This window comes from Rhinolophus sinicus, chromosome 14, assembly GCF_057876585.1.
Source record: "Rhinolophus sinicus isolate RSI-liver-muscle chromosome 14, RSI-T2T, whole genome shotgun sequence".
NCBI lineage: Eukaryota > Metazoa > Chordata > Mammalia > Chiroptera > Rhinolophidae > Rhinolophus > Rhinolophus sinicus.
In genome coordinates, this window is record NC_142514.1 from 166,551,580 (window position 1) to 166,569,990 (window position 18,411).

Below are 18,411 nucleotides of genomic sequence, written 5' to 3' on the forward strand. Positions count from 1 at the left end.
GTTTTTCCACGATTTCCTATTTGCTGCATGCCTGGGAGGGAATGGAGGGGGCAACACACAGTCCTTGGACTCAGGGGTCTTACAACTTAGCAGCTGAAAAGGCCAGTCCAGTCCATTTTGTACCTATTTTTTCCAGCAGGGGCAGAAGTCCTGTATTTGGGATGGTGATGAACATGGGCTCTAGAAGCAGAGAGACCAGGGTACAAATTCCAGCTCCACCACTTTCCAGGGAAGAAACTTGGTGTTAGTTCCCCAGTGTCTCCGAGCCTTGGTGTTTCTCCTCTATGAAAGGACAGCCCCGAAGGGGCTCCCCCATACGAAGGGCTCAGTACAGTACCTGACACAGGGTATATACTCAGTAGCTATCTGCCAGGGTGTGCCAGGAAATGCTGGAGGCTTATTACTGATTTTCAGAAAATGCAGACTGACAATCAAACGACAAGAGGACATCTCCCAGGCCCCGGAAGCTGACTGAGCCTTTAATGCATTAACGTTTCTTGTTCCAGTTCCTTATTTTACAGCTCAAGAAACTCTCTTCTTCTACCTTGTGTTTTTTTTTCTTTTTATTAGTTTCAGGTGTACAAAATAATGTAATAGTGAGACATTTATACCCCTCACAAAGTGATAACCTTCCTCCCCCAATCTACTACCCTTCTGACATCACATGCAGCTGTTAGAGTTCCACTGACTCTATTCCCTATGCTGTACTCCACATCCTGTGACTGTATATATATATGTTCAATTATAGTTGACATTCATTATTATTCAGCTTCAGCCTTCAGGTGTACAGTGCCGTGGTCAGGCATCTACACTGTCCATGAAGTGGTCTCCCTAATAAGACAAGTGCCCATCGGATACCCTGTAAAATCCTTACAACATTAATGATCATACTCTCAAGAGTGCCACGGGGCGACAAAAGACAGTTCTCTTCTCCCTCGTTTTATCTTGCAGGGTGTAGGGGTGGAAGATGGCATCAGCATTTACTGAGCATTACACGGACGCCAGCATGGTGCTAGGCACATCACAGCCTTCGTCTCTTGTAATCCTTACAAACCCCCAAAAGTACAAAGGTTTATCCTGGATTAAGAGAGAGGGGAAAGAGAGGCTGACGTTGTGAAACTTGCCCGAGGTCCTACAGCTAATAAATTGCAGAGCTGGGACTCCAGCCCAGGTCTCTGACTACTTCATGCTTCTTTCTGGCTCCTGACTTGAGCCAGACCTGAACCCCAGGCGCCTGGGATTCCTCCCACAAATGCACACGGCAATAAGATTTCATCCCAGCTTTTCCGTCTGAGGCCCTAAAAAGCTTGGCTGAAGCAACAAACCTCTGGATGATTTATTCCAGAACTCTTAGCTGCCCCATCAAGCCTAATTGGGAAGATGCCTGGCTGGGGCTGGGGTGTCTCTCTGGTCTGGACCCATCCCCTGGGGAGGGTGACCCTCTGCCAGGTATTGGAGGCACCCTCAACTCACAGCCTGGAAAATGCCAGTGGAAAGAGCCTTAAGATTCCATTCTTTGATCACCTTAAACATTGAACCCACTCTCTCTGTGAAAGAACATACTAGAGCCCACCCACATTTTTACTTCCTCTTAGAGATTTTTCTTACAGAGTGAAACCATCTACCTAATATCCTCATATAATGGAATCAGCTGACTCAGTTTCCGTTTGAGAGATTTATCATCATAATACACTAATGATCACGAACACTTATTGGGTCCTTAGGTATGATCCTCCAATGACCCAGTGAAATACATTTTACCATTAGTTCCACTTTATAGATCGGAAACTGAGGTTTTGGGTATTGGGGAGGTTAATCAAAGGCAGGCACTTGGTTAGTGGCAGAGACAGAATGCAAACCAGAGATGCTTTCCTTAGGATCCCACGCTCTACTCACCGTCTAACGCTTTCTCCAGGGAGGCTGGGGTGGCCTCCCACTCCTTCTCCACCTCCCTCAATGACCAGTGCATCTCCGCTCCCACGGATGGCACAAAAGTTCCAGCTAGGACTGTGGCATCCGTCTAAAGAACACTCCAGACCAGAGCACCTCCCTACCTATGTGGACATGTGTGACAGCCATTCCACCCCCTCAGCCCTGGCCACAAGGACATTACTAAGCTACAACCAGTCTGGTCTTCAAGTAATACTTAATGACCTCGTGAGGTACAATAGAGTGTACATTTAAAATGCAGGACAGAAAACTGCATAGGATGACAATTTTATAAAAATTGCACATTGCATCGAGATTAAAAAAAAAAAAAAAGGCACAAAAGGTCTCCAGTGGCCATTTATAATGTTAGGATGATGGATGGTTTTTATTTCCTTACTGATTTTTGATTCATGTTCAAACTTTCTACAACAAACACAAATGAACCTTTATAATAAGAAACAAAAAGGTAACAAAAATAAGCTGACTGACCATAAAAAGCGTCTACATCAATCAGAGAAAAGATGAAGAACGATTTAATCTATAAGAACCTCACGGGCACACGTTCCCTCCCCTTGCTATTCACACATCGTGCCCTGGTTATGAATTTCCACCTCCAGCTAGCTCGCTACTCGGTTTTCAAGCCTGCCTCTGATGCTGAGAGAAGAATGTCAGTGTTGGGAGTGAATTACCTTAACCTGGCCATGGCCCCTTTCCAATCCAAGTCACAGAGGGGAGGTTTCATTAGGGAAAGCTCTATGACTGCAGTCAGCCTACTTTTGGCTGGCAGGCAGAGCAGGGGAGCTCTTTATCCACTGGTGCCGTGACAGAGCCTCAGAGGTCACAGAAAGGAGGCATTTTCATCCTGCCCTGCTGCCAAGCCAGTCTTTCTAGAAGCCACTCCACTGCTGCCACCTAAGGAACAGGCCAGGCTTATTGTCACCCCTCAGCCAGAACTGCAAAATGTCTCGGAGTGTGCTGTGCTCAACCCGAGGGAGAGAGTGGCCCTTGTTTTGTAACACGCCTTAATGGGCACGTTCATGTGAGAATTAGGCTGAGATGGTTGCGGGTGAGCTGATGCTATGACTAAACTGCACTGCAGGAGAAAGAAACGGGAAATTCAGGGGGCTGGGGGGGAGTGATCTGGGGAGGAAAATGGAGGAGTCTGAGCAAGGAGCAAGAGGTCCTGTCAATACATTAGGGAGGCCGCAAAATGAAATGATGGCCAATGAAGACTATCCCAGCTGGTAGGAGGGGCCAACGGACCTGTAATAATCACAATTATAATAATAGCAATAAGAATAACATTGATAGTAATGACAGCTAATGTTTACAGAGTACTTACTACAGGTCTCCTTCCAAGCACTTTATCTCCACAACAATCCTGTGGGGTAGGTACTACTCTTATCCCCATTCGACAGGTGAAGAAACTGAGGCACCAAGACGGAAAATTATCTGCCCAAAGTGACACAGGAAATGGCAGAGCTGGCTTTTAAAAAATCTCATCCCAATCCCAGAAACTTTATTCTTAACCACTTGACAATACTGTCCTTCTCTAAGGACAGAAATGCCAAAGGTTCCATTGTGTTCCATTTGCTATTTTGCTCTGCAGGGCAAGGCACCCAGCTCCTTGGTTGCTCAGACTCTGAGCAGCGTCTGACACATCCACAGCCTTTGAGGCCATGGCACTTTGGGGAATGGGGGATCTAAAGGGCTCCCAGGGAGGGAAGTCAGGGTGGAAAGCAGCCTGAGCAGAAGGTGACCAAATAGAGAGCAGTAATTCACCAGAGGCTGGACTCCGAATGGAAGGTGACTTAGAAATTCAAGCTTCCAGGAATCCCTGGAAATGGAAAGAGATGCTCACCATCCCTCTGAGTGTGGGATAGGGCTTCAAGTTGATTTCACTTAAATCATCGAGGACAATCGGATCCTATGCCAAACAGGAAGATTTGTGAAATTTGAAGACTGACACAAATTTTGATACCTTAATTCCTTGGTTTTAAGATGCGCTTTTTTTAAAAAAAACATTTTCACATTTCTGAAATTGGGATGCATTTCATATTCGATATAGACATATATTATGGTGTTGCTCTTTTTACTTGAAAAACTATTAAACGGTTTGCGCAGCTTACAAGCAAGGGTGATTTAGAATGGAGTAAACGCAGCTGCCTAAGAACCTTCTGACAGAAGCAGATAACGCTGCACTGATTCTCTTGTTCCCTTGTCTCTTTAATATTAAGGTTTCCATTTCTCCAGCAGTTCATCCAAATGCACAGATGCAATGCCCACCTCTGCCTCACGCAGCATGCTGCTGCTCATCCTTCTGACCTTGGCTCAAACACTGCTTCCTCCAGGAAGCCTCCCTGACCTACCAGACGAGGTCTAATTCTATTGGTCTGTGTGATGGGTTAATGTCCAATGTCCCCCTAACCAGACTGCATCCCATGAGGTCAGGATTGGGCTTTTTTTTTTTCCTTCACTGTTAAATCACCAATTAAGACCATAATATGAATTTCAATAATTTTTTGCTTTATTAATAAATTTGAGTCTCTAACATCGAGCTAGAAAACAAACAATTGGTTCCTATTTCAGATGATCAAAAGTTCCTTTCAAGAATCTTTGGCAAATATCACCAACAACAGGGTGGACATGAGCTAGTCCTTTAGCAGAAAAGAAAGTCTTACTATCCTTCTACCATCACCAGAGCGTGTTGATATCTAATCCATTGAATGTTAAATAATATTTAGGCTTTATAATTATTTGTGCCTTTTGTTCTACTGGCTCCCAGTGACTCCTTCTTACTCCTATGTATTAAAGCCAAAGCCTCACTTGAAAGGATGTTAAACAGAGCACATGACCCCAATGTTTAGTGCGTTAATATATATTGTAAACTTTGAGGAAGGAAGACTTTAACAGAGGTATTAGAAGAGTGATACAGGCTGTTATTATTAAATATTCTTTAAAATCCTATAATCCTCTCAACCACTGAGAAAATTTCCACACCTAGAAGGGTCCTTAGAAACGTTAAAATCTGGCCACTCTGCAGGTAAAGGGCCAACGACACAAGTCAGCTACTAGAGGACAGAGGTGGCCTACTGGTGGCCTACTGGGACAAGAGACCTCCTAGAATTAAAGAAAAGCGTGAATTAAAGAAAAGCGTGAGGCCAAAGGCTCTGATATGCATTGGTCCACTTCTCCAGGTGTTCTCCTTTTGCCCTAACACAGTGGCTCTCAACCAGGGCCATTTTGTAATACCTGCAGACATTTTTGGTTGTCACAAGAGAGTGACAGGAAACTACCAGGATGCTACTCCTGGATAGAGACAGAGATACTGGTAAACATCTCCCACAACAAAGAATTATCTAGTCCCAAATGTCAATAGCGTCACGGTGGAGAAACCCTGCCCTAAGAGATGTCAGAGTAGGCAGAAGGACCCAGAATGAGTACTGGGCAGTTCCTCACACTTCTCACCCCGAACGCAGTCCCCTCCCCACTCTCCACCACCCCACAACACATCTAAGGTTGGGCATCCCATGCCAAGGTACATGTTTACTCCCACACATATACGAATATACATCAGAAGACAGGCCCAGCTCCACCAGAAACATGCCGCATCTTCCAGGAGCAGCAGTTCTACTCAGAATTCGCTGAATTATCTTGATTCTAAGATATATGTTGTCCCTGTATTTTAATATTTCTGAAAATGGAATGTGTCATATTTAATTAGTTTTCTCCCCCTCCTCCCCTCCCGCAAAATGCGATTATCAAGCCAATGGAAACTCATAAATGATTACATATTAGTATCAGAGAAACATGGCAGCTTGAAAAATAACGTAACATACAGAAATACACACAAATCAAGGATGGAGCGTGATATAAAATTTGCCTGAATTCCAAGAACAAAAACACAAGGCTTCAAAGGATTTCTCCCATGTGTAGGCTCCTCCGGCCAGTGTGAGTTCACACCCCTCCACCTTGTTAGTAGAAAAGCTTAAAGGGTAGACTTTATTCTCAGGATGAAAAAGGACCCACAGCCAGAGGGTCTGTAGATGAGACCAACCTGGGGCTCACTTTTAACCCTCAACATCCTGGAGGCCCGATCTCCCTCTCCCAGACCCTCAAAGCCTTCCTCCCACGTCTCCACCCCAATCCTCCCCAGGGCCCTTTCTCTGTGCTCTCTCACAGCCAGCACCACTTCCAGTGACTAGTGTGAGGGGCACATTGGGACTCACTGAGCGAGAAGCCCATGGGTCCTGCCTGCTGACCATCTTGTCTCGCTGCATGGGTGGTGCAAATCGGCAGGGAGTGGTCAACACACAGGCTTCGGAGGGAGTGAGGCCAGTCACAGACCCAGACTCAACACCCTCTCTGATTGTCTCCTTGGACAAGCTGGAGAGCTCTGCAGGCCTCGGTTTTCTCATGTAGAAAGGGGCAGGGGATAAATAACAGTCTTGCCCACTACAGAATCGAGTCGTCACTTTAGCTAAAAATATAATAATCATGTGAAATACACGGCTCATGGCCAACTGGCCGGGTCTGGCCAACAGTTGGTTGGGACTTCCGAGCAGTTTGTAAGAGATCCAGCCACAGTGATTCTAAAGATCCCATAGCCTTGGCCTCAGCCTGAATGCACTGAATGTCATCAAATACACCTGAGTTGGGGGAGCCCTTGATTTTTTTTTCCAACTTCATCCTCACTAACCTATAATCAACCCATACAATATCACAAATTGATTTTTAACAGGGATAATTATGGGCATGTGTTGCTTTGTACTATGAAACGTACAAGCATGAGATCCTTGACATGGTGTCCTTGGACCACAGAAAGGCTCAGTTGGACAGAATTCACTCATGTTTGTGTGCTTCTGTGGCCAAGGCTTATTGCCGTAAGCACTGGCGAAGATTGCTAAGGTTCCGGGCAACGCCAGGGCTCATTTGGAACTGAGCAGAACGCCAGCGGGAGGGATGTGGGCAGACAGAGGGTACATCCCTCATGGCCACTTTTGGTCAAGAACAGATTGCATCTGTTCTTTCTAGGGCAACGAAATTCAAGGACCCTTCTCCATCACTTGAAAAGAAATTGGTTCTGAAGGTCTAGAATATGACTTTTCTCTTGTTTAGGCTTGTCTGGAAACATTTAGGGGAAGGAGGTGAATGGCATTGAGAGATGTGACATTTCTGACAATTTGGGGAGAAGCTAAAGAAAAATGAGGAGAAATAAAAATGGAATCAATCCTTGTTCTTTCAGAACTTTTCCCAAGTATAAAGTCACCATGGTAATTTCATTATATAAGTAGAAACTAATTTTCTAATAACATGTTCTGTATATTATTATTACTTATTCTGGTAATAATTAACTTGTTACTCATTTAACTCACACATTTTTATTGCAAGTATTGTATGTATCTCTTATATACAGAGTTTAAAAAGGTTAACTCAAACCTATTTTCGTTTTAGATCTCTATTAAGGCAGCAAATATAAATATAATGACAAATCAGACAGGAGTGGGGCTTTATGCAAACAAATACATTTGGTTATCATTGGTGACAGTATCGATTGGATTTAGTTTTTCTGGAAATAGATAACAGTTATTATAAATCTGTTCATATTCATGGAACCTGTAACCCCATCTTAGGAATACGATGCACGGAACGATAAATTCAATTCAAAGATCGTCATTTGCAGCACTATTTATAAAATAGGGAAATTGGAGGGGCCGGCCGGTGGCTCAGGCGGTTGGAGCTCTGAGCTCCTAACTCTGAAGGCTGCTGGTTTGATTCCCACATGGGCCAGTGGGCTCTCAACCACAAGGTTGCCGGTTCAACTCCTCAAATCCCGCAAGGGATGGTGGGCTGTGACCCCCTGCAACTAACAACGGCAACTGGACCTGGAGCTGAGCTGTGCCCTCCACAACTAAGATTGAAAGGACAACAACTTGACTTGGAAAAAAGTCCTGGAAGTACACACTGTTCCCCAATAAAAGTCCTGTTCGCCTTCCCCAATAAAATCTTAAAAATAAATAAATAAATAAGGAAACTGGAAAAGGCCCAGTTCAATCACTGCAAAAAGGTTAAACAAATGATGCCACAACAATAGTAATGCATAATAGAGCCTTGAGAAGATCCAATTTCCTATCCATATTCCCATAGGCATGTTCATAAAGTAGGTCCTAGCCATGTCCCACACAACATCAGAGTAGACATAAGAAAGGAATTTAGAATACGAATTTATAGTAAAATGGTTTAAGTTCTTTTTCTTGGAAAATGGAAGAGGTTAGAAACCTAAAAAGCCGGTATAAGACTAGAGATATATAACATGATCTCAAATGACTAGACTGAGATGCAGTTTAATAGTGATTATTTCTGGTTGAAAGAATTGCACGTGATTTTCCCCCCCTTATTTATACTTTGAAATACTTTAACTATTATTTCCAATGAGCATGGAGAACTTTTATAATCATAATATTAATGGCCTGTTTAACACATAAAATATAAACAAATGAAGTCTAAGGAATTAGTTTTAAACAGTGAGAAGAAATGGGCCGAAATGTGAACAGAATAAGTCATTTGTATTATTGTATAAAACGAAAATCAATCGAGTTTTTGCAACTTTGTATCATCTACTGTGCCAAGCACACAAAGCAGCCCTTGCTCAAAATCCAGCTTTTCCACACTTTATTTATGCTTTCTGATTACTTGAATTACTGCTATCAGCCGTTTCTGCTTCACTTGACTTAATTTTTTTACCATCTTTTTGAGCTTCTGAAAACAGCAATCAACATGTAAAAGGACAGAGTATTTCAATATTGTCCCAATTCTGGTAAGCCCTAAAACTGAACCTAAAAAAGAGTGAACACTCTATAGATATGTATTGAAGGACTCAATGAACATGAGCCATTTTCTTTACAATTTGGAGGAAAAAAAGAAAAGGAGGAATTAGAAGGGAGTAAATAGCAAGAAGAGCTGAGGATCTTTGTAACATCTACACTGTGCGTTGCAAGAGGAAAGAGAGATACTTAACAGGGCCCTGGAGTAGAACATTGGACTAAATACCTCATGCATTTAGCAATGTCAGAAAATAACTTCCCACCAACAAAACCAAGCCTACAGGCTTTCCCACCACACCAAGCACGGGCACCAGGGCAACACTGCTTAGTTTTGCTTCTCAGTCTGTACCCGACAGCTTTTGCAGCAGGGTTAACTGGGTGACAATGCAATCTTAATGAGGTCATTTATGTCACCCTGCTCTCGCAAGTGGAAATATAGTTATCACACAACAGGTAAATGGCACAGCTGGGATTCATGGATTTTCATCCGGACCAATTTCTTCAGCAATGATTGCTGAAGACATTAATATTAGAACTTCTAGAAAGAGTCTGGGGTAGAATGCAGAAGACACATGCATTAAGAACAATGTCTCATACGTCTTCCTGGGCACTTAAGATCTTCAAGATGTAATCACACATGATGATTTCGGTACAAGGTATAGCTTTTCCAGCTCATCACTAAACGTCTTACTAATGTGCTATTTAAGCAATCATTGAAAGGGGGGAAATTCTACATGGAAAGATATGAATATCATTTACCCATTCATTGATTCATTCAATACATATTCATTTAAAAACCTACCATGCCTTGTTCAGGCACTGGTGTGCGGTGACCTACACATTGTAGTCACCATCCTGAGGCGTTTCAGAGCCAGTCATTTTTCTGATAAACATATTATGCTTCCCAATTTTTACTCTTCTTTCTCTGAATCTTTACATTTCCAGGGAAGACCTGGTTCACAGGAAGAAGCTCACATTACTTCAGCCCCTCGGAAACAGCAAGTGTCTTTGCCAAATACCAAAAGAGGCTCTACTGAGTGTTTTGTAATAATCTACTGCTCCACATTTTCATTTCTCCTCTTCCTTCCTTCCCATGGCTCCTCACAGCCCACCCACCACACCCAAGGTTTCTGACCTGACTGACGACCTCTTGTCTCCAGGAGCCCACTGACCACCACGTAGTGCTGGAATGAGCTGTCTTCCATCACGTCCTGTCGTACCTCAGAGGAGAATCTGTCAGGTGTTTTAAAATTTACCTAGCCAGTGTTTTGATATCAAAGAAGTAACAAACTGTCTATTGACTATTGTCATTTGACTGTGGAGTTCAAGGCCACTCAGTGTTTGAACGTTGCATAACTACGGGAGTTAAAGACCTCATGAGATCATCGTAGGCCTTTGATGTCCCTTTCCTCTCCTTAAGCAAGAACCGCCACTGTTTCCTTCCCAAGTTTTGTGAATTTCCACTGGGCTATCCCAGCAGCTCACAGGTATAGCTCTGAGCCAGTCACTTTGTCACCAATCATCCCTTGGCACTTAACCTTCATTCCTCTGTCACCATCCTCCCAGCCACCCGTGACCATTAATTAACCATTTTATCCTTGGCAGCCTTGCTCCCGGACATTTAACCTGGACTCATCAAGTGTTGTGTCTTTAACTTCTGATGCCCGCTGTAAATGAAAGAAATCCTTGGCTTTTAAGGTCAGAGATGTTCCAGCCTTCCGATCCTTACTCTATGCTTCAATCCTCAATGTCTATAGCTTAATTATTCATGGATTGTGTTGAGGGACCTGTTTTGCTTTCTAATTACATGTAAAATGAAAGATCAACGTATTGTTGTGAGGTGGATTTGAACACCCGTCCTCATGCCACCGTCAATGGCTTCCATGGATAACAGCACCATTTCTGAGAATGTGCCCCTCGGAACACTAATCCCTCAAAGGGTTCCTGCATGCAGAGGTTAAGGGGCCAAAGGAGATTGGAAAGAGAGGCTCACCCTTGAAGGCTCACAATGTGTATTAGGGTATTAAAGGCTTTGAGAAGTTCAGCGGGAATGAAGTGTGCCCAGCCAAGCCGTACCCAAGGTGATTGGAACCCAGAACACGTTTTACGTCCTGTTTTATTTTTCTTACATAAGAATTATATACATATTATAGGTTTAGTGATCCAAAGAACACACTCTGGGACACAATGATCTGCTGTGTAAACACCAAGAGGGACCTGAACCTGTGCTGCATAGTTGCATTCATTTTTATGGTAGGGAAGCATAACTAACGGCTTTTCGTCAAAGACGGGTAGGATTCAGGCCACCACTGAATTAGTAATCTGACCACAGTTTAGCACAGAGAATGGAGCCTCCGTTCTGAGGAGGATGGGTGGCAGTGAGGAAAGGGCCAGGTGGACACCTGAGCCACCATCCACCGCCGACAGCAGACAGCCAAGATGCTTTGCAGGTGGCCTGATGTAGAGCTCTCTCGTGACGGGGTCTTCACAGGGTCCCCATATCCTAGAGTTTTAATCCACAGGACACACCCAGCACCATATTTGTGGCGCTTCCACAAGCTGTCTCTAGCCCTGTCATGGGCCATTTCAATCCCAACTAGGAATTTTCACAAGAGCTATTGCACCCAGGAAAGGATTGCATTTTATTTGCTTCCTAATCGAGGACATAGATAAATATGCAGCATGCAGGAGACATCCTTTGGAGATCCACCTGAGATTTCAACCCTACTTCTACCACTCATGAGCTATGTGATGGGCAGAGGTTACTTAACACCTCTGAACCTCAAATACCTCATTCACAAAGAAGGATAATAGCAATTTAATAATAATAATAATAATAATATCTTACAAGATTGTTGTAAAAATTCAACCTAGAACATGGATAGCATGCAACACATGCTAACTATTATTATCATCATTACTTGTTCATTCCACAAATATTTCTCAGGCAAAATAGCCATTGCCTCTATGAGCCCTGACTGCCTTTGAGCAATTCTGAAGCCATAGCAAATCCACAGCAAACTGGATTTTCAGGTATTAGATCTCCTTAGCAGCATGACCATATTCAGTTTTAGTTGCCCCATCTACATCCTCTTCTGGTGACATTTATTACCATAGGCTATAGACACTAGCTAACCTTCATTGAAAACACTCTGTGCCAGACACATTTTAAGTATTTGGCATGTGTTTGGCTTATTTAAATCTTTTGACAGCCTTTGGGAGGAACTACTATTATTCATATTTATAGACAAGGAGAAGGCACAGAGGGGCTAAGTAACTTGCCCAAGTTCACACAGCAGCTCAGTGTCAGAGCTGGGACCCAAACCCTCAAAGTTGGACTCCTGAGACCCTGCCCAGCACCATCGCACCACCCTGCCTCTCCCTGGAGGGGTTTACTGTCTCTCTAAAGAAGGGGCAGTGTGAGGCATGAATAAGCAGGAAGAGATGGAAAGTGGAGGAGGCAGAGGTAGGTGTGGGTGAGGCATGGAGAATAAAGACGGTGTGGGTGTCCTGCAGAGAAAACAGCCAGCTACTCAATTAGTCAGGCACAGCCCAAGCAGCAGTCACATTCTGCCCCAGAATGTTCTGAAGTTGCTCAGACCCATGGATGTCAGAGGAGGAGGCAGACAGCAGGCTACTTACTGCCTGGCAGCGAGGAAGGGGGCCTAGCCAGAGCCTGGGTCACAGCTAATGAGAGCAAAGCTGCTACAGATGTCTCTGTTTCTGGGTTGCCAAAGATTTCTGTCATTTGTAAAATAGGGGCTCGTCAGAGGGTTTCAAATATCATTTGAGATACAGAAGCACAGGGTGCCTTAAGATCCCCCCATGCTGTGGAATTCTAGGATGACAGTTCCCCCAGGGACTCTCCAACAGGTCTGGCTCCATCTCCAACGACACCATAAGTAACAGTTGGAACACTTGCTCTAAGCCAGGTGCTAGCATCTGAATTCTTCCAGCAACCTTCTGCACAGAATTATTATCTCCACCTTACTGAAGAGGCATAGAGAGGGAAAGTAACTTGCCCCAGGACATGTGTTCATCAAGGATTGGAGTCAGGACTTGAGCCAAAGATGAGAGAAACTCATACCCAGGTGTAGTCTCTGCCCACAATAGGTGGTGTTTGAACAGGACGAGCAGCTGCAACTTTTGTTCACTGATTTGTTTCCATTAAAGTCCCTATGATGGGCCCAGGACGCAGAGCTGCACACGGCAGACCAGGTCCATGCCCTCACTGAGTTATACTTTTTTTTTCTGCAAGGAGAGGCCACTAAAGATGGGAGCTTAGCAAGTGCACAGGCAGATGGAGGGCGTCCCTGGGACACTGAGACCTTACTGCAACTCTGTATACAGAGGCTGGATTTAAAAAGAATCTTGGAACAGATTCTGCTCCCTCTCAGAGAACACCATATGTGTCCCGACACAAAAGGAGAGGAGACAAACTCCCTGCTGTTCTGAAGGTGGTGTCCAGTAGGCTGGCAAACAAACTCCCAGCATTTTCTTTCAATAGCTTGGGGGCGGGATAGGGGTGGGGGCTGTGGGGAGATTCAAGCAACTAAAAGTTTCCCTTTGTGTGGTTCTCACAGACATTTCTGGAAGGGGTCGGTTTTGAGTGATTTATCATCTACACAGTAGCCTCTCACTGAGAAGCCAGCTCAGATAGTCTGGTTAAAAATAAGTCTCCACTCATCCATCTTATTAATATTCTATAAGGGTGTTCAGGACCTTCCGCCAACAGTGAAAAAAGTTTATTTTAGCCGATAGCTGCTACCCTGGCTCTAATCATTTGGTACAAGTACCTCTATAACTAAGACCTTAGTTTCTTTTCAAAAAGTGATGTGGAAACGCTAAGTACTAAACAATCCAGGAAAGCGATGACGTGCTCAGACAGTCTGCCGGCGTTTGAATACAACTCACCAAGAGCACATATTACGCTGGGCCTCAGTTTCTTCACAGGTAAAACAGAGATAGTCACAACGCCTGTTGTACTTATAGGTTAATACGTACAGACACTAACGATGGCACCTGGAGCAGGACAAGCACTCAATACAAGTGAGCTATTATTATGCAAACCCAACCTATTTCATAACGTTTATGGTAATGATTAACTGTCACTTATTCCTCTCTGACTGTTTGCCAAGCACAGGGCTGAGAGCGGACAGACATAACATGACGTCATCCTCCAGACAACCCCATAAGGTGGGTATTATACCCATTTGACAAATGAGAAAATGAAGAGCCAAAGAAGTCCACGCCTGGTGCATGTACGGCAGAGCAGAGCGGGAACCAGATCTGTCTGAACTCAACACCCAGGGTATGTACTCTCACTGTCTGCTTAGAGCAAGACTGTGAGGCTGGCAAGAGAGAGACCTGATGAGCTCTGTTTAACAGGCGTGAGAGCTGAGGCAGAGAGGTTAAATGATGGACCCACATCCAGTTTTTTCGCATAACACTATGTATGTGACAATCATCAAAATGGGTGAGATAGGAAATGATACTGAGGAAAACCATAGAAATAACTGGGTTTCTTCCTTAACCAAAATAATAGAGTATTTATACATCATATACAATAGTAAATAAAATACGAATATGGAATACACTAATAAAAGGCATTTCTGGTCTCTCTGAGGGTGGGCTGTAGCCACGCCTTTTGGGCACCTCCTCTAAGAACCCCGAAAGCCCTTGGCATTGCTCCTTACATCTGATTGATCACATGGTAAAGCTGATTTAACTACAGTCCTGCAGCCTGGCCTTAGTTTGAGAGGTTCTGAGTTCAGCATTTCCAACATCCACTATCACAGCATTCCTAAGTCTCCACAATCTTCAAGGATGACATTGAACCTCTACGTGTGGTATCATTCAACTAGAAAACGCCTCTTCATCCTTCAGAACCTTGCTCAGCTGTCTCTGCCTCAGTACAGCTTTCACTGACCATTCCCAGTCCTCAACAGAACTGGTATTTCCCACTTCTGAATTATTTCTGCTTCCTTTACGTATTTCAAATTGCTGCAACACAGAGTGACTTGCCATTATCGTTTGCATGTCTGTTTGTCGCTTCCATTAGGCTGTGAACTGCCCCATTCAGGTACCTATTATGTATTTCAACTCTTTAGCAATTAGAAATGCATGTATGATCTACATCAATGGCTCTCCAGGGGGCAATTTTGCTCCCTCGGAGACACTTGGCAAACTGGAGACATCTTTGGTTGTCACGATTGGAGGTGAGAAGACACTACCGGCATCATGTGGGTAGAGGTCAGGGATGCGGCTAAACACCCTACAGTGCACAGGACGGCCCTTCATACAAAGCATTACCCAGCCTAAAATGTCAATGGTGCCGAAGCTGAAACACCCTGGTCCACCCGGTAGTTCTCAATTAAGCATCACCCACAAGGCTGACTAACGTGTTCACTGTACTTCATACGAGGTCTGACAATTAAGCTCGCGAACTTGTTGCAACGATGTGGCTAACTCTTTTTGCTATCAGAGGGATTATTCATTATGCATTTGTACCAACTGGACAAACAGTTAACCAAGTTTACTATTTGGAAGTGCTGAAAAGGCTGCGTGAAAAAGTTAGACGACCTGAACTTTTCGCCAACAATTCATGGCTCTTGCATCACGACAATGCACCAGCTCCCACAGCACTGTCTGTGAGGGAGTTTTTAGTCAGTAAACAAATAACTGTATTGGAACACCCTCCCCACTCACTTGATCTGGCCCCAAATGACTTCTTTCTTTACCCAAAAGTAAAGGAAATGTTGAAAGGAAGACATTTTGATGACATGCAGAGCATCAAGGGTAATACGACGACAGCTCTGACGGCCATTCCAGGAAAAGAGTTCCAAAATTGCTTTGAAGGGTGGACTAGGCGCTGGTGTCAGTGCATAGCTTCCCAAGGGGAGTACGTCGAAGGTGACTGTAGTGATATTAAGCAATGAAGTACATAGCACTTTTTCTAGGATGAGTTCGCAAACTTAATTGTCAGACCTCCGTATATCAGGGCTTGGGGCCTGCTGCAAATGGTGTTTTGGCCCTCAAATAATCACAGCACTTATGTGGGAGAATTTATACTCCCCCAGCCCTGAACACATGCTGTGCCTTGTGACTTCCTCAGGCCAATGGACGGAGAGCATTTCACAAGACATTCCTGGTGCCTCACCCCCGTCCCTTCCCACATCACTCTAATGCCCTTCAACCAGCTTCCCACTACTGGTGCCTGTACCTCCCTGCTTGCCGGTTGCTTTGGATACTACAAGGCTATTCTGCCCCCACAAAGGCCCCAAGTGCTAGGCAATTATCCCCGACTCCCCAGGGGTAGCCCTCAACCAATGATGGGCAGGTCGGGATGTGCCAGCTCCCTCTTTCCTCCAGAGGATAACAGGACATAGGATCTGCCCTGTCTCCTTGAAATTCCCCATGGGATTAAACTGGAGTTGCCCACAGTGGTAGTGGGCTTGATAACCCACCCTCTCTCAGCTGCATTTCCACTTCCCCACTTCCCTGCTGGTGTTTCCTGCACCCCCCAAAGAAGTGACTTGTGCTAGAATCCTTTTTCTAGAATCTGCTCTGAGGAATCCAAACCAACACAGAATAGAAGTAACATATGTCCCTCCCCGGCAGAAGCTCCAAGAACGTTCACGTGGTTCTGTCATTGCTCTGTTTTCCCTCTGCAACAAGCGAGTCATGAACCACCTGAGGGCTGTGTCTTCAGCTTGGGTCCCAGATGGAGGAGACATGGGGACACTTGTGATTGGCCTGCCACCACCATGGAACCGACACGACTCTACTATACAAGACCTGGCTGCTTACCTCCAAAATCATACTTGTCTAAGGTCAAAATCATATAGCGTAGCCTAGTCAGGTCCTTGAGGTGGGACATCATCATTTTACCTGCTTCCCTTTGGGGAGCTTCCCGGTAACGTACAGTACCCTGTGCAGTGCTCGGGAACTGATGAACACCTAGAGACTGGTAGACTGAACCCCGAATCTCTGGGTTTTACCAGTAACCATTTCAAGTCTGATGGTTATTTTGGGGAAAGCGACTCAAGGTAAAGAGCATGGTCGGGAAACGGATGAAAGCAGTAGTCACTGCGACTGCTCTCAGCCTGGGTGACCTTGGGGGAAATCCCTCCCCACATTTGAAGTCTCCCATTTGTAATGCAAGATCTGACCCTGAGACCTAAGTTCCATCCCCAGCACTCAGCCTCCATCGTTCAGTGAAGACCAAAACCAACTTTATTTTCTCCATCCCCTCCTTTTTCCATCAGCCTTCAGAACACGCTAAATTCAGACCTAAAATCTCAAGGGAAAGACTGTCTCATCCAGTTTACCAACGGTTCATTTCTCCTATTAACATATCAGAAGAGAGACTTGCATCCTCCCTTCCGCCTGTCCTTGACATTTACGAATATGAACCACATCAGGCTGAACACCACTCGCCATCTATCACAGCATTTTTCATGCTCCAGTCCCTCACATCCGGCCTTCACTATTTTTGCCATATCCGAATACCATCTCTCTCTTATTTACATAATGCTTCACACTGATAGATTCTTTGTACTTAAAAATAAACGTATTCTAAGAAGAATTTTTGCATTACTACTGTCAGTGAAAAACCAGTAGCACTTGTCATAAATAGAAAGTACGCGTGAAAATGAATGTGACAACAAACGTTTTTACTAACTTCTAGCTAGATGTTATTTGCTAAAGCCTCTGCCACCTGTTCTCTCTTTGTTTAAAAGGTTTTCGGACAGTGGTAAAGGCATAGCAGTAGCCCCTAACAAACATTTTAACCTTGTAATCAGAAAAATCGAAAGACATTTAAAAAGGACGTAATTTTCTCACCTTGCAACGCGATGTTACTTAATTAATCATCAGTATGTCCCCAGTCATCTCATGCCATCTTTCATCTCATCAGGTCACCCATTTCACACTTTGAGGAATGCTCTATTATTTCCCTGGATCCTTACAACAGTAGGTGTAGTTCTTAACAGCACAGATTTTACAGCCTGTCCGGTGCAGATATGAGTCCTGCTCTACCACTTCCTAAGCTGTGCAACTTTGGCAAAGTCACTAAGCCTCTCTGAGTTTCTGTTTCCACATCTGCAAAATGGGGATAATCATAGTCCCTACCTCGTCATGTGAAGACCTTTAAAATAGTTTTTCCCACAGTCATGCTCAATAAATTAAGGCTGTCATTATTATTTATCATCATCAAATCTGTATGAATTCTACAGATGAAGAAAGTAAGGCCCAGTTGAGTAACCTGTCAAGGTCACACAACCTTGCTTTTCCCAGTTCTCTTTAAGCAACTGCCTTAAAGAGCAGCAAGGGTTGTCATTTATTTTAAATCAGGTGTATTTATTCCCATCCTCTTTTATTTTATTTTTCCTAACTCTGCTGGCTTGCTTGGTTGCCTCCCACTAAAATACAGAGGGCATTGGTGCATGGACATAAGCAGTCAGTCAGAGCAGATTCAGGCCCAGATCAAAAGGTCCTGCTATGTCTTTGACCCCCCAATTTTGCCACCTTGCCCTGGGATTTAGTGTTTCATGGAGGAAAGCATGTGAGGTCAGAGACCTCATCTACTGTTGCTCAGAGATGCGTCATTATGTGCCGAGTCCTGCCACTGATATTGTGAGTATGGATGATGCTGCCA

General features: G+C 44.3%; 1 protein-coding gene across 3 annotated transcripts in view; it reads right to left on the reverse strand.

Moving 5' to 3' along the window:
* Nucleotides 1-18,411, reverse strand: part of SLC1A2 (solute carrier family 1 member 2) — a 142,396-nt gene that overhangs the window by 84,381 nt on the left and 39,604 nt on the right. The window contains exon 1 of one of the 3 annotated variants that reach the window (XM_019738527.3): nt 9,889-10,040. The exons of the other annotated variants lie outside the window; for them this stretch is intronic. The gene's annotated coding sequence lies outside the window, so the exon portion shown is untranslated. Of the gene's footprint in view, nt 1-9,888; nt 10,041-18,411 lie in introns of those variants that run through there. 3 annotated transcript variants of the gene reach the window in all.